This window comes from Miniopterus natalensis, chromosome 11 (assembly GCF_054644295.1).
Source record: "Miniopterus natalensis isolate mMinNat1 chromosome 11, mMinNat1.hap1, whole genome shotgun sequence".
NCBI classification, from domain to species: Eukaryota; Metazoa; Chordata; class Mammalia; order Chiroptera; family Miniopteridae; genus Miniopterus; species Miniopterus natalensis.
In genome coordinates, this window is record NC_142091.1 from 39397457 (window position 1) to 39421601 (window position 24145).

Genomic DNA, 24145 nt, shown 5'->3' on the forward strand with positions numbered 1-24145 from the left:
TATAAGAGACAAAGGATTATTATTCAGCACATTAAAAAAACTCCTATATATCAATAAGAAAAAGCCAAACAACTTAATAGAAAAGTGTGCGAAAGACACTAAAAGTCATTTCACAGAAGAGAAAGCAAGTATGGCCAATACACATATGAAAATATGTTAACCTCACTATCAACCAGGGACATTTCAATTAAAAACACAGTGAAGTACCATTTTGTACACGTCAAATGAGCAAAAATTAACAAGTTTGATAATACGAACTTTGTTGAGAGTGTGGAGAGATAGGAACTTTTTATTTTTATTTTTTGTTGATCTTTACCTGAGGATATTTTTTTCTGTTACTTTTTCAGAGAGAGTGGGAGGGAGGGAGGGGGAGAGAGAGAGAAACATTGATGTGAGAGACATCCGTTGGTTGCCTCCCACACTAGCCCCAACCCAGGATGGGGAGTGAACCTGCAACCCAGGTACGTGCCCTTGATTGGGAATCGAACCTGTGACTCTTTGGTGTATGGGCCGGCACTCTAACCACTGAGCCACACTGGCCAGGGCAAGATAGGAACTTTTATGCACTGCTGGTAGGACTAGAAACTGAACACAACCAAGATGAAGAACAATTCGTCAATATCTAATAGTTGAAGACGCACATAGTTTAAGACTAAGCCATTCCACCCCAACATATATAACCAGGAGAAACTCTGGCAGGTGTATAAAAATGTACATCATAGTATTGTGTCTAAAGCTGAACACTGGGAACAATCTAAATATCCATCAATGAGAGAATGGAAAAAATACATTTTTATTCAGGAATCCCTTGCTATTTGAACTCTCACTCTCCCAATATTTTTTCTAATGTCTTGCAAAAATTTTACTAGCAGAAAACTTGTCATTACAAATCTGCAGGTGCTCAATGGCATCAGCCTGGGTGAAAGGGTGTACTGTGAGCTGCAGCTGTAACTCAGCTGGTCTCCTGATAGGATAGGATCATGCCTCATGTTCATGTCACTTAAACTTGTTTGGTACATAATTGTTACCATCTCCCCTCGTTATTAAGTGAAAATGTCTTCTAAGAAAGCTGGAAAACCTGAGAAGAAAGTAGGTGAACCCGAGAGGCTTATAAAAGCCCTTACATTAGAAGAAAATGTGGAAGTAATAAAGCTCATTGAGAGAGCTTGGCCAGGCACACATCCGTCTCCATCACACACAGGAACTGCTCTATGAGTGAGGAAACAGAAAAAACTTGTTCAGTGTCAGATAATGAAGTAATCAGTGTTTTAACTGCTTTTGGGATTTGTGTAATGATGGAAATATCCTACACCTGCCACACAATACAGTAGCCTCTAGATCCATGTGGCTATTGAGCCCTTGAAATGTGTCTAGTGCAACTGAGGACCTGAATTTTAACTTTTAATTAATTAACATTTAAACTTAAATAGCCTCGTGTGGCTACTAGATATCATTTTGGACAACATAGCTTTATACTGTGCAGAAATCCTTGGTGATTATTAATAATTTTAAAGAATTTTGATATTTTTCCCAGCTAAAATTCTATAATATGCGCTTTCACTATCCACAGACTTGCTATTAGGAATGGTCTATGTTCTGACAATAAGAGATGACTGTATATTCATATAATGAAATACTATACAACAGAGAAAATGAATGAACCAGAGCAACACACAGCAAAAAAGCTAAGTCTCACAAGCATAATGTGACTGGAAGCAGTATAAAAAGGATACACACAGTCTTACACTATGAACATAAAATTTTAAAACATGCAAAATAATACTAAACTCAACAGAAAGCATATGAGGACATGAATGGGAATAACCAGAGGTGTAGAGTTACTTTTGAGGGGAGGAGGAGGTGAGATTGTAGTGGACACACTGATTGCCCGGGTTTCTCTCTTGACTTCCCAACACCCCTGCATGCTCTGCAAAGACAGAGGGTGAGCAGGGCCAGCACAGAGAGGAGGTATCTTCTCTTAAAAGCCTTCCCTTCTCTGTCTCTCTCCCCACCTGACAGGGCCCAGTGCCTCCTCTGTGCTCCCAAGGTCCCCGTGTTGGCCTCTGGTACACCTGATCGCTCCAGCCTGATGTTGTCCTTTCACATCTCTCCTGCCCCCTGCACTCCCCTCAGCAGAAAAGTTCTTCCAGGGCAGGCACTGCATCTGTTGTTTACCAGCCCTATTTCCTCCACAGTTGGCACAGTGCTCTGTAAATATCTAAGCGAAGGCATAAATATGGGCTTCTTTGGGGATTTAGAGTCATCATTATCATTCACTTATTCTTTGACCCTTGCTATGTGCCCAGGTCTGGTTAGGGCATCGGGATACAAAGATGAATTGTCCATGGCTAGTGCCCTCAAAAAGTGTCTGGTGTGGAGAATGGATAAACCAGGACATGTGGGCATTGGGATGCAGAGACATACGAGTCCAGAGGGGTACTGGTCAAGTCTGGGGAGAGAGGCACATGGGAGGTCAGAGCACAAGTGTGTCCCAAGCTGAATGTTCAAGATCTAGAGTTATCTGGGTAAAATCAGAGAGGGTGTTCCTGGGAGAGGGGCAGCATGCAAAGACCTTGAGGTGAGAGAGAATGTGGCAGACTTGTGTCTTAGAAAGATCACTGGTCCTTGCTGTTGTGTGGATGGGCAGGAGAGGAGGCAGGGACCAGGGACAAGGCTGGGCCAGTAGTCTAGGCAAGTGGTGTCCAAAGCAGTGGGGATGGAAGAGGGGTGATAAATGAGGAGCTGAGTAGAAGGTGGATTTGGGGGCTCTTAAGGATGCAGAATCTTCAGGACTTAGGCAGACTGGAGGTGAATGTGAGGGAGACAAAGTGGGCATGTTGGTTTGGATTCTCCCAGAAGCTGATCCTGAGGTAAGAATTCAAGTGCAAATAGTTCATTTCTGAGATGATCCTAGGAAGCATCAATAGAGGGCTGGTGAAGTGAGACAAGAAAAAGAAAGAAGACAATTCAGGGTGGTCAATGAACAGATTATCACTGGGGGTCAATCCCATTGGAAACCTCTGGGAGACGGCATTTATCTGTCAACTCCAGCTGTCACTGATAAAGGCTAGTCTCCAAACTTTCTAACACTTCTGGTCAAATGTGCTCCAAACAGCCAGAGAAAGCCCCCAGGACTCTCAGTGAGAATCTGTGGGATGTAAGGAATAGAGAGCGCTGAGGGTCATGGGCAGGGACCCACTCCAGCATCTGCTACAGGGCAGAGAGGAGCCCCATTTACTCCTAATAGGCTGAGCCCTGGTTCTCCAAGGCAGGCAGAGGAGGGGAATTTCTCAGCCCTCAGCCTTTCTTTCCCTGTCCATCCACTGTCCCCAGGCCCTCACGATTTTGCAGAATCTCTTATTTCCATGGAGATTGTGCTCCAGCTCCTGGAAATGCTTATTTTGATGAGCATAACCAAGTGGTTTGATCCCTGTACCCACATCAAGACAGAGAAACTTGGTGGCTCTTTAATAAAATCAAATCCCATCACTCAGGGTTGGCAGTGGGCTGAAGACCTAGATCTGGGACTTACCAGCTTTAATGCTTGGTTCTCTGGGCTGCAGGGGGGATGAGATTGCTTAAGGAGAGAGAAAGATTGAGAAGAGCGTTTAGGATGGAGCCATGAGTTAAAGGAGGAAAGACGAGGTGACCGGGGATGAGACTGAGGAAGAGCAGCCAGAGCAGTAAGATGCTGCAGAGCAGGGCGGTGTCACCGAGGCCAAGGGAATACAGGCTCTCCAGGAGGAGGGAGACTCAACCCAGAAGCCAGGCCTCATCCCCCTGGCCCCAGGAGAGATGAACAGAACCCTCCATTAAGCCACGTCTGGCAGCAAGCTTGCCTCCCCCTTTCCCTCCCCCTCGTCCCCCTCCTCCTCCCGGGCTCCATGACCTCAAGCCTCAGCAGCTGGCAGGTGTCCAGCGGGACCAGTCGCTGGATGAGCTATGCCTGGCATTTCTAATGACTCCTGAGACCTCCCTTGGCCCTCGATGTGCCTGCAGAGTCCTAAGGCGAGTGCTGCTCTTTCAGCCCCAGCCCCTTCCCTGAGGCCCAGGTGCCCCCGAGGTCCTGTTCTCCATGTCAGTTCAGCAGCCATGGCCAGTGCATGTCCTGAGGTGGGACACTGATGGCTCCCTGAAAGTTCCCCTTTCATATTCCCACCACATTCCAGCTGCCCAATCAAGTGTTAATTCAAAATTCACAACGCAGGAATTCTGCCCTGGCAGCGCTTCCTCGGGGCTCTGAATTCCTCCCTGCCTCCACGTACATTGATGGAAGATGTGGGTGAGTCATTGCCCATTACTGGGTCTGTTTCCTCAACTGCAAAATTGGGTTAGCCATGGCTGCCCTGCGCCCCTCCCGTGGCTGGCTCTGAGGGTTCAGACTGTAAATTCTGTTTATACACTCTGTTCTTTCCTTATCTTCTTAGTGAGTCCTGTTCATCCTTCCAAGCTCTACTAATAAAACATGCTACCATTTATTTCACATGTGCTATGAGCCAGCATCGTGCTAAGTGTTTTGCATATGTTATCATGCTTCATTTGTACATGGAATCTGAGTAAATACTTTGATTATTCCCATTTCACAGGTGAGGACACTGAGGCTCAGAGAGACTACTTGACTTACTTTAGGTTACACATCTAGGAAGTGTCAGTCAAAACTAGAACTCAGGACTGCGGAGGCAAGATTTAGGCCTTTCTCTTTTCAGCTTGGCTTCTTCCTACCAGACCCATGCTCAGCAGAGCTGTTCCTGATTCAGAAGTTAACATGCCTTAAAAGGAGCATAGGGCCTGTGAGAAAGGAGGTGACAGTCCACAGAGGTCTGCTGCTCAAACTACCTCTGGAGCCTCATTGGCCTCCGCAACACTGCCTGCTGCCGGGGGCTGAGGGGGTAACAAAATCCACAGGTGGAGCCAGAAGCCAGATTTCATGAGAGCTGAACCTGGAGATCAGAGGGCAGATTTTTCTCTTGGTACTAAGAGATTCCTGTTCCTTTTAAATCAGACGTGTTGAAGTATATCCCAACATTGGGTAAATAGTTTACACTGCATAATGAAGAGAGAGTTGACGTTTTCATTGATTTCAGCTCTTTAAGGAATCAACAAAACAATATCCAAAGATTGGAAATGACTTAAATATCTCTTCATAGGGAACTGGTTAAATAAATTATGGCTGTAAACAGAGCAAGCAAGCTTTTTGTGTCCTAGTGTGGAAAGACCTTCAAGAAATCTGCAGAAAAAGAAGTATGTGTATAAGTATGCAGCCTTTTGAGTATAAAGAAAATAAAAAAGAAAACAGAGCTTTTAGGGCTTGAAAAGATAAAAGAGAAGCCATGAATGGTGGTTACTTAATAGAATCATTGAGACTTCACTGTTTATCTTTCAGTATATTTTTTTGTTTGAATGGAGTGAATGTATTATTTAGTTGAAAATTAAATAAAAAACCAAATACATCACTGTCTTTAATCAAGATGTCACATTCATTGTCCCAAATATTGGGGCTTAATAGTGTCCCATTATTGAGAAAAACAGAAAAAAATTATTAACAAAAATTTATGTAAGGATTTACTGTTTTCTACGTAATTAGAAATTACTTTCTAAGTAGTGCATAAATTAACACATTAATCTTAAGCCTTATATAGAACAGATGACTGCTCTCATTTTTCAGAGGAGGAAACTGAGGCTCAGAGAGGCCAATGGTCCTGTCCAAGGTCACCCAATCTGTAAGGAAAGGAACTGGAACTGGAGTCTAGGGGCCCAGGTAACAGGAACAACAGAAAATGGAAAACAAAGACCACATCTTTGCCTGTCACTCATAAAAAGGGGAATAATACTTCTGTCCATCCCCCCGAGTGGTCTGAGGATTAACTGACGTGGCGTATGTAAAATTCTTAGCACTATGCCTAGCACAGAGTCAATAATTAAAACCTTTCTTTAACTATTATTTAAATAATGGAGTAAGATGTTCCAGTTCAACTGATTTTCTTGAATTCCCTATGTGTCTTCTGTATAAACTAAGAAGGGGAGAAGCACCGGAGGACAGAAGGGAATATAGGAAACGATCTTTGCCCTAACGACGCTTACAGCCTTGCTGGTGAGCGGAGGTTTAAGTAGACACACACCTCTTTTCTAGGAACACAGTTTATTATTGTTAGTATGTAGCTGATTTTTCCTTGCTAAATCTCATTGTAAAATTAAAAAGCAGCTGAATCGTTTATCCAATTTTATGGGCAGTGGTTTTAAATGATAAATGACAAAATTTGCAGTGAGAACTAATTTTTTTTTTTTTTCAGAATACTTGATGCCATTTTAGATGGTGTTGTGTGCAACTTTTATACTATCCTCCACCCTGAGTTCCTGGGTACATACACAGGTCCCTACTCACCCTGTACTAATGCGGTTTTTGGCATTGGCAGTGCCAAAATGGTGGTGTTGTCATGGGTTCTGTTCATCATCTAAGGTGTTAGTGTATTAACATACATGATGCTTACAAGGGGCTTCTGGCAATTCACAGATCAGAAAAATAAGAACAGAATATAATGCTGTATTTCACTGAAAATGATCACATAAGCAAAAACAGCGCTGTTCTTTCCTATTTAATCCCCCCACTACCCAAAGTTCTCAAATAAGAAGATGTGATTCACAATTCAAATGAAGAAAAAAAAAAGTCCTGACTTCCTTCTCTCTTGTGGAGGGGACCACAGATGTCCTTACTCACCAGAGAGCTTGGTTTGGTGGGAATACCTTCACCTACCATCTCTTAAAGATATGGCTGCCAGAAGCCCTTAGATGTTGCCACTCTTGGAAGTAGACAAGAAAGGCCAGAATAACAAAAGCAAGGGAAGCTAAGATAATAGACCGAGATCAGGAGGGCTTGGGTCCTCCTTGAGCTGCTTACACAGATTGGAGGAGAGGCAGTTCATTGGAATCCTGCTGCTTCTTCCAGTAACAAAATAAAGAAGAAAGAACCCTTCCCAAGTGTTTGGCACTTCTGGGTTTAGGTAAGCAAGCTGCAGATTCAACTTTTCTCCAGGTGACTTACAGACTCATTGTATATGTCCAGGATTTGGAAAAGAGCAAGAAACAGAATGGGGACTGACGGTAATAAAAAAGTGTCCAGGTCCCTTGTATAAACAACACTTAGTCAACCCCATCTACAAGGTGTTCAGGAGATGAGAAAGCAAGGAACGAGCCAAGATCACCTATGAGAGAAGTGATGGGAAGAGTCTGAAGAAAGACGGAACATTCCTCCATCTATAGAATGAACATAGGAACAAAATCTCTCCATGAAAAACATCAATACATAAAACTTTGGATCTCCTTACATTATCACTGCTTTCCTGGATTTTAACAAGCATTTTCCTTTTTTCTCTGGCTTTAAATAGGGGGTTCAGCATGGACCCTACCTTAGAATAGAAAACACCAGTTCATAGACTGTGGAGAAGAATGTTTAAGATACATGAATACTACTGACCCAAAGGAAAGGGAAATGGCATTAATGTGAGAGCTACAGGTGCTGAAGAGTTTTGATTTGCCTTGAGCAGATTAGATGACATGAAAGAAATTAAGACTGGATGCTGTGATATTAATGCCCATCAAAATGAAAACTACCACCTCAGTGACATAGGTGCAAGACGTTTAGAGAACCGGGAAGTTGTCATATAACCTTTCATTACAGAAGGTTGGCCTAATCATATGCCCTGTATGAGCAGTGGCTCCAGCAAATCCCATCACACACACACACACACACACACACACACACACACACACACACCCCAAACTTCCATACCAAACATACCTGTGGATGAAAAAGGGGTGTTGTAATAAAGCTAACTGAAAGTATCCTCACAGGGCGATCTGATCATGAATTCCTAACAGGGCAGGTTATGGTAGGTAGTCATGCCTCAGGCATATTTTCTTTAGCAAAAAAAATTGCCTTTGTCTTAAGCAAGCCCTGTCCGCTGTTTTTGTGCGTCTAGGTTAACACACTTTTGAAATTCCTCTTTCCCTGGCCGGGTGGCTGAGTTGGTTGGAGCACGGTCCCCTTATACCAAGGTCGCAAGTTCGATCACCACTCAGGGCACATAAAAGAAGCAACCAATGAATGCATACGTGGGTGTAACAAAAAAATCTCTCTTTGCCTCTGTCTCTCTCTGTCTTTTTCTCTCTCAAATCAATCAATAAATTTTTTTTAAAACCTAAATAAAGGAAATTCCTCTTTTTTAGACCCCTTAGAAGAGAACCACCCTCAAGAGAGCATATAATCTTAACTATCCTATAATCCAATCCCCACCTTGCTTTCTCCCACCTTCAAATAATCTTCCTTGCATTTCCTCCTTAATTTCCAATGCATAAAAGAGATTATGAAGCTGTCATTCTTCAGGAGTATTTGAGATCTTGCTTCCCGGCATTGTCATCAGTTTCGCCCAGGTAAACATAAAAATTATCTACATGTTTGGACATTTCTTAGATCTGATAAGATGTGATGGCCTTATACAACGATGAATTACAGATGGCTACAAAGCAATACTAAGTCATTAACGTCACACGTGGTATTTAGTGATGACAATAAAGAAAAAGAAAATCAGCTGAGTCATGCAACCGATAGAGGAGATGATGTTCTTTAACACAAAGGTCATCAACATATTGGGAGTGAAAACAGAAACTCGTGAAGCATTGGTTGAAGAGGAAATAGAGCATGGGGCTATGAAGTTAAGAATTTAGGCCAATTAGAGTGATAAAGTCCAAGTTCCCCACTATGATGACAACTTGTTAACCCAGCAAGGGTAAGTTGAGGCCCTGAGAAGCAATTTCCACCAGGCTTCCCTATGTGGGAGATGTGCGAAGACAATGCAGCTCCCTTTTCACCTGTAACAGACCCATGGTTCTCATGAGGGCCTGCCCAACTGAATGGTAGATGTATTGGTCTGCTGTGGCTGCCATAACAAAGTACTATAGACTGGGGGCTTAAACAACACAATTTTATTTTCTAGCAGTTTTGGTGGCTAGAAGTCCAAGATCACAGTGATGGCAGAATTGGTTCCATCTGAGGGCAATGAGAGATTGATCTGTTCCAGACCCATTTTCTTGGCTTGTAGATGTCTGTCTTCTCTCTGTATCTTCATATCACCTCTCTGGGTATCTATGTCCAAATTTCCTCTTCTTATAAGAATACCAGTCACACTAGATTAGGATTCATTCCAGTGACCTCATTTTAACTCAATTACTTCCTTAAAGACTTTTTCTCCAAATAAGGTTATATTTGGAGATACTGGGTATTAGAACTTCCAAATTAGAGGAGAACACAATTCAGCTTATAACAGAGGAGAAAAACAAAATGTGGTCCAGCCTCTTCTCTGTTTCAGATTTCCTCCCCCTGTTTTTCTTCAAGATAAATGGCTTCTGAGTGTTTAGGGAGTTGGGACCTTACCCTTTGTAGCAGGGGAGATGGGACCTTGGCTTCAACTTTCATTCCTGTGTCTACTCCTTTGCCATTTTCCCCCATTTATTTATGAAGAAACCAGTCTATTTATCCTGTAAAAGTTCTCAAATTCTGGATCTAGCTAATTGTATTTCCCTGTTGTCATTTAACATGTTCTTCTATACCCTGTATTTCCTGAAGAAAACCGGTAGTTAAATCTAGAGGTTTCGTCAGATTTAAGTTGAAATTTTTTTGGCAAGAATTCATAGGTGAAATGATTCCCTGTAGTTAATGTGACTGACATCATCTTATGAAACAAACTGACTGCCAGTTCGCCCCAGGAAGGGTGGGCTGTATGGCCTGAAAGGAATATTCTTGCTTAGATAAGTGGGCCCATTAAGTTGTTTACTGTTTTGGAGGATACAGCTCTTAATAAGCTTGTACTGTGTGGCTACAAGCTACCTGTGTCAGCATGTGCCACTTGACTATATATAACAAGCCCCATCCACTTTGGGGGAAGAAATCCATTGTCTTGCTGTCGCCCAAGACACCGCTTCTGTCCATAAATTCTCTTAATAAAATAAACTCCTTTCCTCCTCTCCCTGCCTCCCAGCAGCCCCCTCCCCAGATCCTCTATGAGGAGAAACTAGGGGAAAGGAAAAATCTTTTTTACTTAAGCAGGGTTGTGATTGAAATACTCTTTGGGTGTGTTTCTTCCCTGACAACCTGGAGTTTGACCACAGCCTCCACTGGAGGCAGGCCCTCCAGCAAGGGATCCCTCCCCTGAACATGTATGTTCTTTGCCTAGGGAGGTGAGCCAGCCGAGGCTTCACTGAGGAGGGGATTTGGGAGGGAGCCTTGGAGGAGGAGGAGACATTTACCAGGGGAGCAGGGCAGGCAGAGGCACCGTGCCTGGCACCGATCCTGCAGTGCACCCAGGACCTGCCGTTACTACTCAGAGATGCTGCGCAGCTGCTCTGACCTTCCTGGCGCCCAAGACACAGGGCCATTTCCTAATCTACTTAATAAGAAGCAAACACTCTGGTGTCTGCTCAGTTTAGCCCATGGTCTTGGAACAAATGAACCCAATTAAATGGCCATGTTAGGGAAATTCAGGGGGAGAGGAGAAAGCCATTGATCAAATCAACACCCGGGGGCCCTGGGGCTGATTTGTGACCTGCTGCAGCAGAACCGTTCCTAGTACTTGGCTCTCTTCTCCCAGACACTGCCCTGGACCTGGGGACCTTCCCACCACCCCTCCCCCATTCTCCACTCTATCCCACCCACTGGCCAGCTGCGTGGCACCTCACTAGACCTTCTCTGGATCTGTTCCACCGCCTCTCAAACCTTGCAGGAAAAACTATCAGGAACCCTGTTGGCTATTCCTTCAAAATACATTCGATACTGATCTATTTTCTCATTGCTTGTCTGGGCAGAAAAAGAATTTTCCTCCCACCTTCCTAAGTTCTTCTGGTTGGACTAATAATCAAATTAATGTAACGGGAGAAAATGACCAAATTTATTACATATGTACATACAGGTGTTAGATAGGCCAGGTACAGAAACCCAGGTACAGAAACCCGGGTACAGAGACTCACCAGGGCAGGAAGCCCCGGATGCCAAGCAAGGGGCAAAGCTGGGAAACCAAGAACCTTGTCCCCAGGGTAACTTATCCTGCCCTAGCATATCGCTGGTCTGCAGTTTAGACCCCCTGAGCGGTTCCTCCTTAAAGATAACATCTAGGCCTCAGTTGTATTTCAGCTCCAGGCCCAGAAAAGCAACAAAACCAGACAAGTGGTGCCGTGGCTGACTCAGGACAAGATACATTGACTAATGACCCCTGCCCTGACACCAACCAATCAGTGGAGACCACGAACCTGAAAAAGAACACACCTGGAAAGCTGATGAATAGTCTATTGAGACCCTCCCCTGAAACCTCCCCTCTGATTCCCACCTACAAAAAAAAGTTAAATATACTCAGGAGGAAGGACTCAGCTCGAGCTCCCCACTAGGGGAGCATGCCAGCGCCATCTCCACCCCCCTTTTTCCCTCCTAGTGAACCCAATGAGATGTGCAACCAGGGGAGCAATGGGCAGCAGCAGCTGGTCCCAGGATAACCACCTAAACCTGCTTCCAAGGCCCCCTTCTCTCTCTGACTTCTCAGTGAGCCAAAGCAGCCCAGCCTCGGCTCTCCTGTTGCCTCTTGTATGCTCTTCCTTGTTTCACTGTCCCAAGGATGCTTTTGCTGCCATCGTGGACCCTTTGACTCAGTGCTATGTAGCCCTTCCCTTTGGCTATCCCCATCCCCCATCCTCCACCCCCACCCCCTTTTCCTTACATAAATTCAATTTTTCTTTATTCACTTGTGATGGCCATTTAGCCTGCCCGCACACCACCAACCTTAACCTTTCAACAGGGTTCCACAGGAATATCAGACCTGAGGACACATTGGGCAGCTGAGGCTTATAAACCACTCTAGACAAAGGAGAGAGAGGCAGGGGTCTGAGATTTCAAAGGGGAAGTAGGCAATTCACAGGAAGATGAGAAAGAGCAAATATGTGGTAATCAAATTCTTGTTGGGCCACCCAAACAATGGGACACACTGGAGAGTCTAACACCTGCTAGGATCCTTCCCGTCTACCATAATTAACTCATATATACTAAGGTGAATATGCTAAGGGTGCCCTTCATGAAGCAGATTTTTCTGATTTCCTTTAGGCAGGTAAAGGTTCTTCCTGAGCCTTTTGTTTCTTAATAAGCAGCTTAAAATCAATATCCCCAAAAGTGCATTTTGGGGTGGCAAACTCTGCTTCTCCTCAAGCTCCACTGTTATCACCTGGTCCTAATCCTCATGAATTCTGGCCTGGATTCCTGCACGAACTCCTTCCTGCTCTTGCTGCTCCTATCCTTGCCCCAGCAGCCAGACTGTGTCCTAAAATGTAAGTCATATAGTACATGGTTTTCCACATTGCTCAATATCCTACCAGATTTCCTTGATCTCTGGCCTCTGCTCCTCCCATCTCCACCCCAGCCAAACGCAGGCCTCCTTATATGGGCAGCCGGACCTCTGCATTTTCTGTTCTTTCTCGAAGGCTCTTCCTGCAGAGAACCGCTCGGTTAACTCCCACACCCCCTTCAAGTCTGCTCAAATGCCTTCTTTTTTAATTCTACCCGAGGATATGCTTTCATTGATTTTTGAGAGAGAGAGGAAGGGAAGGAGAGAGAAACATCAATGTGAGAGAGAAACATCAGCCGCTTTCCGAATGCGCCCCAACTGAGGATTGAACCCGCAACCTCCTGGCACACAGGACAACGCTCCAACCAACTGAACCACCCAGCCAGGGCTCAAATGCCTTTGTTTTGGCCTCTCCTAAGGCTTCGCCTGACCACCCTACTTAGAATTGCAATCTCCCTGCCCTCCAAAATCCCTCTTCTTGCTCTGCTGTTTTCCCCACAGCACTTGTCTCCTTATAACAGACCATGGAATTTACATTTTTAAATGTCTGTTGCTTTTTCTCTCTCACCCCACTAGAATGTAAGCTCCACAAGGGAGGGGTCTTTGTTTTTTCATTCACTGATGATTTCCAAGTACCTAAAACAATTCCTGGCACATGGTAGGCTCTTTGTAAATATTTGTTGAATAAATGAATGAATGAATGAATGAATAATAATAAGGTTCCCCGGCCAATGTAGCTCAGTGTTTGGGTGTCAACCCATGAACCAGGAGGTCACAGTTCAATTCCCAGTCAGGGCACATGCCCAGGTTTCAGCCTTGATCTCCAGTAAGGGAGCATGCAGGAGGCAGCTGAGCAATGATTCTCTCTCATCATTGGTGTTTCTATCTCTCTCTCCCTCTCCCTTCCTCTCTGAAATCAATTAAAAATATATATTTTTTAAAAAGTTTCCTACCTCAAAAGGCCGTTGTGAAACTTACATAAAATAAATTATTAACTTGCTTTGCAAAGGGAAGGAATAAACATATAATGAATATCCACTGGGACTAGGTACCCTGCAAAACAGTTTACACAGTTTATCTCATTTATTCCTCACTATGAACCTAATTCATTTATTTATTCAACAAGTAATTATTGTGCACTTACTATATGACAGGCACTGTTTTGGGCACTGGGGATAAAGTAGAGACCAAAATAGACAAAGACCCCTGTCCTCTGAGAGCTTTTATCCTAGCAGGAAGAGACAGACAATACTAATAAAATATAAAGAGTCTAATTGTTACCAGACAGGGTCCTAACCCTGAGTGGATCTGCCTAAGGCTGGCTGGTAGTGTGTGGATTCTAGACTTCATGCAGGAAAGATTTCACAATAAGAGTCCAGGTGACTATGAAGGTACATTTATTAAAGCTGGGAACAATGAAACAAGGAAGGGTTTAGCATAGAAGAAGCAACAGGAGAGCCCAGGCTGGGCTGCTTTGGCCCACTGGGAAGTCAGAGAAAAGGGGGCCTTGGAGACGGGTTCAGGGGGTTAGCCTGGGATGAGCTGCTGCTGCCCATTGCTCCCCTGGTGGCAAGACTTGTGAGATTCCTTAGAGTGTAGGAGATGTGTGCATGTGGGGGAAGAACAGAGGGAAGGGAAAGGCATGGGCATGCTCCCCAGAGGGAGAGCACGTGATGGGTCTTTGTCCTGAGGGTTTATCTCTCTCTTGCTGGCAGGAATTTTAGGGGAGGTCTCAATTTCACTAGAATATTCATCAATTTTCCAGGTGTGTTCTTTCAGGGTTGTGGTCTCTACTTGTTACTTGTGGGGAGTGATCCTTGTCCCCACCTGGTTGTTCATGAGAGTGGAATTCTTTCGATATCCCAAGAAAAAGAATTTTCTGAGACTTGCATGGGAGAATGAAACAGTATCAGTTTCCTGAAGCAATCCATCAGTCCGTTGTATGTGGGGTCTGCATGGCTGTGGGCCATACACATGAATGCAAGGAAGCAGGAACGAGAGAGCCCCACAAGCCAAGAGCCAAGAGAGCACCAAGAGTGCAAACTCCGCCCAGCCCAGGTTGCTCAGCAGTTGAGCATTGACCTATGATCCAAGAGATCTCAGTTCGATTCCCAGTTAGGGCACATGCCCGGGTTGTGGGCTGGATCCCCAGTAGGGAGTGTGCAGGAAGCAGCCAATCAATGACACTCTCATTGATGTTTCTATCTCTTTCTCTCCCTCTCCTTTCCTCTCTCTGAAATCAATAAAGACATATTAAAAAAAAAAAAAAAAAAAAGAGTGCAAACAAAGAGTGGGATTATGTATTCCCAAATTTTTGTGGGCTTGCAGTGGCCCCACCCTTTTTGGCCAATGATCTCTGCCCCCAGGTATGACCGACAGGCACCCTCCCTGTATCACCCCAACTTTACTGTGCATGCACCCATCTTCCCTTTGTTGGACCCCTTCCCCCAGTGATCTGCAGGGAATAGGCCGGTGGTTCCCAGGGGAGTACAAAGTTGCAGCTTCCTGGTGAAGCTGTCCACATGACATGCCTATAGTGTCTGGCCTTCCCTTTGCTCCTTTCCTATTATTAATAACTAGCTAGTTACAATAGTATCATACTGATTGGTCAGTGCTAGGGCAGGGGGTCATTATTCATTGCAGCTGGTCTTGGCCTTGCACACATGGTTTTGCTGCTTTTTTGGGCCTGGAGCTGAAATACAACTGAGACTCGGATGCCATCCATAGGGAGGTAACCTTCTGTATCTTGCTATAGATTGCTCAGCCAGATTGTTTAGCTATCTGTTATAGTTTCCCCATTCTACTTGCCAAGGAATTTTCTTAGCTTCTTACTATCCTGCCTCATAATTGTTGCTTTTTTAATGATGAAGAGACTGATGTGCCCAAGGCCATCTCATTAATGAGTGTCAGAGCTCCGATTCAAATGTAAGTCTGTCTGACTTCAAAGTGTATGTGCTTTCTATGTCTCCTGAATGAGGGCATCTGGGTTCAGGTGGAGTAAAAGCTTGTGGAGGAGGTATGTGGGTCTAGGGTGAGGACATGAGGGTGGGGCTGACTGAGACTTCCCCTCTCACCTTGATGTTTTCCACTCTACCCCAAGGGCCCAACACTTGGGCCTCCCCTTCCATATGACTGAGAGATAGATGCATTTTACCTAATGATGTGCTGGGGGAATCCAAATTACAGACATCTCATGGGTGGTGGATAAACCCTAACTTCTGCCTAGATGCAGTCACAAGAGGGTGCTGGGAGGACCAGCTGAGCTTGATTACACCTCCCAAGGGATGGAATTCAGTTTTGGAGACTGCCATGTGAGGATGGAAGGACTTCTAGGGGCATACAGAATGCAGGGCGTCTAGTGGGGGTCGAAGCACTGGAGTAAGGCAAGGGAGGTAGCTGGGGGTACAGCCTGGAGAAGGGCCAACTTAGGGTCATGGTCATATCTTCCCATGGCTGCTCTGAGCTGATGGCAGAGATGCTGTGTGCCCCTAAGGCTGAGCTAGGGAGACAGGGCTCCTGGGAGGAGGGCTCTCCCACAGGGAAAGGGGTTGTCTAGGAGGAAGTGTGCCCTCCATTTCTGGAGGTGGGGGAGAGAGTACAAATGATGTTGGACTGTTAGGGGGTGCAGAGGGGACTCTTGTGGAGGAGAGAGACCTTTTCAGAGGCCCCACCCTCAGAGAGGGAAGAAGGTTCTGGCTTCCCTTCAGAAGAGCTCCTAGACCCAGAGGGAGGAGCTGGCCCTCAGCACCTGGAATCCAGCCTCTACTTTGGGAGGGTTGTTGTAGCCCATCCCCAGCTGTGTCCTCAGACCTAAGGCTTGTGTGTCTTCCTGGCAGTAAAGGTAGGGGACCCCACCTGGGTCTTCCTTGAAAGTAAGCAGGAGGTCAAAAGGACACCCAAGGCCAGAGGACATCATGAGGCTGTCTTCAGGAAACCCCCTCCTGGAAGAACTTGAGAGGGCAAAGTCAGCTCCTTTGAAACTCCAAGCTGGGAGACTGGGCCTGAAAGGGGCAGCACCCTGAGGACAGAGCAGCTCTGTCTGCCCCTCGGTCTTGCCTTTACAGAATCATCAGCTGGACACTGTGTGCTCCTTTGTGGGAATAAAATACCCCATAGTGTGGGGTGCTGTCCTGGTACCAGATGTACCTTGGTAGGTTAGCCAGGAGCTCTGGGGCTCTGGATGGGACAGTTCCTGGGAGCCATGGGGGCAGGGAGGCTGGAATTGAAGGCTGAAATGTCACGGGCTCTCACTCTTTTTCTGGGGAAGTGTCAGTAACCTCTTGTCAATGCTAGTCAGCCCATACCACCAGAAACTCACCTGTAGCCAACAAGGCTGAGTTTATTACTTATAGCAGCAAAGATTTCACATCGGGGAATCCCTAGGGTGCTTCCAAAGGGGGAGTTAGGAAGGGTGCTTATAGGGTTGTAGGGGCTGAAGTTAGTCAAAGGATGGTCTTTGGCAAAGATTAGTCAGAATCTGCAAAGCAGGGTGTTGCTGGAACAGTCTGCAATCCTAGGCTGAGAACACAGGAGTCCTCACAGCACATTACTATTAGATCAGATTGTTCGTGCTCTTCTCTTGGAACATGCAGGCCTAGACACAGGGGTGTTTACGAGGAAATTTAGCCTGAACTAGACATCATGGCTTGGTCAGGCCCTTGGTCAGTTTTGCAAGTCAGGGTATGTTTTGCAGATCGTGTCTCCTGTTTCAATTCTTAGTCCTACCCCATCTCACACCCTACAACCACCTGGTTGCCAGCAGGATCCTTTTCTGCTCATTCTACAGGTGAAGTCTGTATCCCAGCCCCCATTGCGGCCTCTGCAGCCAGCTCTGGACACCAGGGGGCAGCAGGGCAGCATATACGAACCTGGGGCCCACAGGAGACTAAACAGCCAGGGAGGGCACTGAGCCAGCCTCAAGAATGAAGGAATGAATGGGTCTAAAGCTCTGAAGTGCCCTATTTGCTTCTCTTTGCTGCCAGGAATTCTGAGAGCAGGGAGCAAAAGGGAGGGAAATGGAAGGGGGAAAAGAGGGGAACTGAGGGAAAAGAGGAAGAATGGAGAGGGAGGGAGGGAAATGGGGTCCACAGAGCTGGAACTGGGTGTTCTCCCCACTCACCCTCTTTTCCTCCCATCCCCAAGCCTGGCTACTTCCACATCCTGGTTTTATTTTTAAAATTTTTTTAAAAATACATCTCCACTGATTTGAGAGAGAGGAAGGGAGAGGGGGAGAGAGAGACAGAAACATCAATGATGAGAGAGTCATTGATCAAACCCACAACCAGGCATGTGCCCTGACTGGGAGTCGAACCCCGATCGCCTGGATCCTGGGTCGACGCTCAACCGCTGAGCCATGCCCGGCCGGGCCACGTCCTGGTTTTAGTCTGACTTCCTGGAAGCCCCTCCTGGTCTCTCTCTGTCTCCCATAGGCTGACCAACCACCTGTGGCCCTTCTGTCTCCAGGTATCTGCTTAATGCTAATGGAGACTGCACCTCCCCCTCAGCATTCACACACACACACTAGCACAGGCTTTTTATTTCCTCTCCCACATTTTGCAATTGCTTTGGTCACACAGGCTGGCCTAACAGTTTAATCCCACAATGATGTAGTACTTTTCCTACAGCTGCTGATTTGGAATTTGGCTCCAGGACATAAATTTGAGGACACACAGAGATAAAGCATCCCACTTTCTAAAGAAACCTGAAAACAATCGGGGTCAGACACCTTCTCGGAGTTAATCACCCCAACCTCTACCACCTTCCACTCTGGGCTCTGAGAATTGAGGACATCTCTACGGTTGTGAGTTCTTGACCTAATGGGAGGGGGAAAAGGGGAACGAGGGCTTTCCCACACAAAAGCCAGAGAGGGGTACTCTAGGAAAATGACCCAGAGAGATTGGGGGATATTAGGGTCTTCGTAGGAAAGATAGGGCATACTCATGGCGTTTGGAGGGCTCCACACAGGGGGGCACTGATGGGCAAGTGGTCATGGTCAGAGAAGCAAGGACAGCAAGAGAGGGCTATGGCAGTGCTGGGAAGGATACACTGGTCCCTTTCCTCCCCACCTTGCCCAAAACCTGGGACCCAAAGGAGGGGTGAGGGGGGTCTTCCCAGCACTGGGAAAGAGGAAGAGTGAGCAGTAAATTAAGTAGGGATTGGAACTTTAAACTGGACTGAACTTTGTTATTCAAAAGTCACTCAAAGTTTTGGGGTTTGCCAAATATTCAGCTTAAGGATGGGAAAGATCAATTAGACATCATTGGGTAGACAGCATTGATGGGAGGAAAATAAAGTAGTTGTATATTTGTGCCTTACTGCATTCTCACTATTCAGTAAATTGGGGAAAGAGGTATTGTCAGCTCCATTTTACAGAAGAAGAAACTGAGTCTGTGGTCGCAGAGCTGGTGGTGGCTGAACTGGGCCATAACCCTGCTCCTCCTGCCTCAGCTTCCTTGTATCCCCCAACCTCCTTCTTTCCCCAGAGTGGCTACTTTGTAAGTCTGAGTTCTGTGCAAGCCAAAGCCATAGTTGGTAAAAACAGGACTGAATAGGGATCTCCAACATCAGAACTCAAGATACACCCACCCATCCCTCTCAAGTCACTCAGGCTTCTTCCCAGGATGCCCCTACCCCAGGCCTTGAAAGTGAGCTCTCACTCCCAGGATGCACAGACTAGTGTTAATGAAGGCAGCCGAGCAGCAGAAGCAGCCAGAGCACCCTAGCCTCACATCTAGTCTCCATGCTGACCGCTATGTGACCTTGGGCAAGGCACAGCCCTTTCTGGGCCTCCAGTCCCTCTAAGCAGCCAAAAACTCCCTGGGGTCCCTGCCAGGAGAGAAAACTGACTCCAAGTGGTCATGTCTCCCAGGAGACTCACGTGCTGTTTCAGGAGTTAACAGCCCCAGGAAGCTGTGTCAAGATGGGGAGGTGAAGAGCAGAACAGGGAGACCCGGAGGACAGGGGCAGGGGAGGTATTTCGGGGCAGGCGTATCCCCTGATCACTGCTGGACAATGGTCCAGTGCAGCCATTGTGCTGGGAGTGGAAAATCCTTTTCTGACTCCATCTCCAAGGGCTGAAAATAGTCTAGGGTGGAGCCCCTGGGGACTGGGTTTGGGGCAGATGAGTGACTTGCCCGGCCTGGCCCATTGTTTCAGGCCGGGATAGGGCTGAGACTGAACACCTGGCTAAGCTGGATCCAAGACAGAGGCAAGCCCAGGAAGCCCCTACTAGAGGAAGAATCACTGGACTGAGCCAAACCCCACTGCAGATGAAGAAACTGAGGCCCCGCAGAGAAGGAATTCACCAAGTCACATGGTACAACAGGACAGAGGAGGATGAGAGTTTGACTTCTGGGGCTCACTTCCCCCACCTCCTATCATCCACCAAATTCCCCTTGGGAAGGCAATCGTATTAGATTCCTTACCCTGCAGCCCAGCCACTCCTGGCCAAGCTCTACCCTCCACCCCACAGGAGACAGGAGTATCAGATTGGACTGGCTCCATCTAAGGCACTGTATGGTGCCAATGGAGTCACTCTACCTCTCTGGTCACTTGATGCATGAGAGACCCACTACCCCCACTCTAGTTCTCAGAACTGAGAGCTCAGTGGGTCTTGGGAATGCCTCGAGGAGCAGCTGTTAGTTGTGCCTTTGATGAAGATCCAGGTAGCTGATGCCCTAATTGAGGTAGGGAGAACTGGAATGTGGGAGGCAAGTTCTCCAGAGAGTGGCCCAGAGATAGAAGGCAGGTGGCCTCAGATCACATAGCAAAAGCTACCTATTCATTGCCTGCTTTGGCCCAGCTCCAGTCCAGTACTCCCACGCTGGGTCTCCGGGATCTTGGTTTAACCAGGGAGTGCCTGCGGTACCCCATGGCAGGCACCACTAGCCAGGGAGAAATGGCTAAATCTGCTTCCATGGGTGGGCGGGAGCTCTCTAGCCCAAAGGGGCTGGCTCCAGAAGCTTGATATCAAGGGCATCCTCCATCTCCTCCCACTGTCCACTCTCCCCGCTGCCCTCCCACAGCCAGACACCTGGACAAGGTTCTGTAAACACATAGGCCCGTGTGCCTGGAAGTCAGGTAGGGCAGAGGGTAGTCCCACACTTTACTCCAGAATGGACCTGCTCCCCTCCTCCTACACCCTCGGGAAGCCTTGGCCACAGAGGACCCATGGTGCTCACTGCCTGGACACAATATCCTTTCCTTCATAGCCCTTATTCTTATGTGGTTCCATATTAAATAATGTCAACTCCCTGAAAGCAGGGTCTGGCTGGTTCGCCTTCATATCCCCTTTGCACAATGCCTGGCATGTACGTGTTTACCACGTGCCAGGCACTGTTCTAAGTGCTCCATGAGTGTTAACTCAGCTAAGCCTCCCAATGACCTACATGAGAGGTAGTGCCTCCTTTTAGAAATGAGAAAACAGAGGCACTGCAAGATTTAGTAATTTGCCCCAGGCACCATAGCTGGAAGAAGTGGAGACCCCACTCAAACCCAGGTGATCTGGGCATAGAATCTGTGCTCTTAACCCTATTCTCGCCACATGGCCTCTCTCATCTTAATCACATACAGACCCTTCTTCCCCACAGGAGTTTCGAGTGGCCAGGGATACTGGAAAGGAACTAATCCGGGTGTCAGATGGACCTGGGCTCAATCTTGACTCACTTAACTGCCTGTGTAACCTGGAGCAAGCTGTCACTTCTCAGGGCCTGTCCCCTTGCCTGCTGAATGGGGATAAGAATATCTATTTCACATGGTTATGGTGAAGAATAAATGACATAATGGATGTGAGAGGGTCCAGCACGGTATCTGGGGGATGGATTAGTATATGAGTTCCCTTCCTCACTCACCTGACTCTTAACAGATCAGCCCAAATCTGCCGTGACCTACATGAGTGGGTCAACTGTGCAAACTGTGTCTGGGAAGTATGTTGTTCAGGGCCTTTCTTAGACTTGGAGGGTGAGAGTGGTAATATCTTCTGGAACTCCCCCTCCCTTCTGGGCCCTAGGATACCTGCTACCCAGGGCAGAGACCCCTCTGTGCCAGGGCCCCTGCCCTGGTTGCAAAGAGCTCATTGAGAACAGCTGCTGCAGACAAGTCAGTAGGCGCTTATTCCCCCCACCCTAATCTTCCCCCACCCCCCTGCCCCATGTTCCTGGCCTCAGCTGCGGCTCTGTCCACTTGGGGCGGTGAAGATGACAACAGGATTCCCACAGAGGCACCGACCTGCAGTAAAGGAAGCAGAGCAGCAGGGGCAGCCTGAGCCCTTGGCATATGTCCAGGCGCCATGCTGACCTCCTGAGTGATCTTGTGCAAGGCCCCGCCCCTCTCTGGCCTTGAGTCTGCAGCTGGGCTGGATAATCCCTGGGGTCCCTCCCTGTCAGGTGGCTGTGTTCTTTCACAGCGGCCTTCAGGAGTCAACAGCCTCAGGAAGTGATGTCAGGGTGAGGAGGTGGGAAGGTGGGGAGGGGACAGGGAGGTCCAGAGAGTAAGAGAAGATATTTTGAGAGCAGGCAGGTCTCCCCTGTCACTGCTGGACAATGGTCTGGGGCCGGGAGTGGAAAATCTTGCTCTTACTTTAGCTGAAAATAGCACGACGCAGCAGGGTGAGAAACCTCACCCACCCGGGTGGCCTGGGCACTGAGCAGCAGGCCAGATATCCACATGGAGGGGCCAGGCAGTTCAACTGGGGTCCTGAGGTGGGATCCTGGGCCTGTCCCTGATTCCCTTAAGAGTCTCCTTTCCCCACCCCCACCAGCCAGTGCCTGCCACAAGATTAGTGAGTCAGCCACCCCCTGTCCCCTAGGGCCTGTGTCCTTAGAAATATGCAGGCAGCTAGGTGAAGGAAGGCTTCATGGGGCTAGGCCATAGTGTTGTCTCCACGCCCTGGGTTTTTGGGGTCTCCAGATATGAAAAGAATGGGGTCTAGGGGAACTTGGGCCTGTGGTGGCCACAGCTCCACCTCCAACCACTGATGTACTCTCAAGAGTCCCTAAATTCATGATGTATAACCCCTGCCTCTGGGTCTAAGAAGGGCTGAGGGAGTTAGAACCCAGCATTTATACTCCTTCCTAGCCAGCATAGCATGGGATGGGTTTTAGTCTGGACAGCAGCTAGTAAGAAAGAGACAGACTCCAGCCTACAGGAAAAGCTCAAGGACAGCCTGAAAGAGGTAGTCATGAAAAAAGTTTTCGGGACTCAAGTTACATTAACAGAAGTATAAAACATAGGATGTGGGAGGTAAGCATTTAACTCTATTTTGGGCAGGTCACCCACATTGTGCCATGCAGAGTAATCATTTGGGTCATGGCTGTGATGGGTCCCTGTGTCCTGAAGGAGCTGTGGAGCTAGGCTCTAAACAGAGCAACTCCTGGGGGTGCCCCATTTTGCAAAGGTGGAGTGGGAAGTGTAGAGAAGTCATAGAAGGCAGGGAAAGTGGGGTGAGGAAAGAACCTTATCTCAGGTAGAGTGGGCTCACAGGGCAAGGCTCCCCCAGTGGGAGAGGGAGTGGGTCCTTATCCTTGAGGTTGAGAGTGAGGCCTGTCAGCTTTGCCCTATCTCTACCCAAAGGCTAGCGGTCCCTGTCCAGCTGCAATCCACAAATTTCCAGAGTGGTCCTGGCTGGACCCGGACCTGTCACAGGTGAGACCCATCTCCCCCACACTAAGCCCTGACCCAATGTGAACACCCACGATTATGCCATGTAGCTGGATTTTTCCCGAAGGCAGAGGACTGGATAGGAGAGGAGTAAGTCTCTGCCACACTTCTCAGTGCAAAGGGAACCTCATGATCAGGGCAAAGAGGGAGTCCTGACTTGGCCTCCGTGACCCAGCCCGCACCTCATTCCTGCTTTGAGCCTGGACACCAGCTGCCCAGCTTGCTTCCAGTTCCAGCACACCTTGTTTTCCTGCCCCCATGTCTTTGCCCAGGATGAATCCTGCACTTGGATGTTCTCTGATGAACTGCTTTCCCCAGAAGCTGTAGCTTGGGAGTCCCTCTACTCCGGGGAGCCTTCCCTGACTCCTTGGTCCACAGCCCCAACCATTCAAAATTATCCAGTGATGTGCTGGAGCAACTTGTACTGTTTGTAAGAACCAATGTTATATTTTCAGGACTTTAGCAGAGACATCATATTGGTAGTCTGAAATTGGTCATGGTAGGAGTGTTCACACCACGGCAATTGGCAATGCCACAAATAAGGTGTTCCCCTCACCTTCCTGGAGGGCCAGTTAAATGGTTCAATATTTACCAGTACATGACTAGTCATTGCCATTAAGTCCTAGACTGGGACCCCACCTGACTCATCTCTGTGCCCACCAGAGCGAGGTACAAAAGCCAGTTAGCTTTAAAGTGGGGAATGACCTGGGATGTGGAGAGAAGACTGCTGCTGAGGCAGATAGTGGGAAGGCGGGTGGCAGACAAGAACGTATTGAAGAAAGAAACCTAGTGTGCTTGGTGAGAGCTTCTCAGGCCGCATCTCCATCCTCCAACCACACAACAGGGCACAGGTCAGCAAACAACACTTTTAGTATAAGTTACAACCTCAAATTGGCTCCCAGTCCATGGGAGCCTCCAGAGGGGTTTATAAATCAGTTTCCAGATGTTCGTCTCTTGGGCTGGGGGTTCTCTTCATTGCTTAGTCCACTGTGGCACCCAGACCTGCCCAAGACCCACTGCGGGAAGCTCTGGCTCAGCTTCGGCTGCTTACCAGGGTCCTCCAGACAACCTGTGACCCCACCCCTCCCAAGTAGCTCAGGCCCAGACTCTTCTGT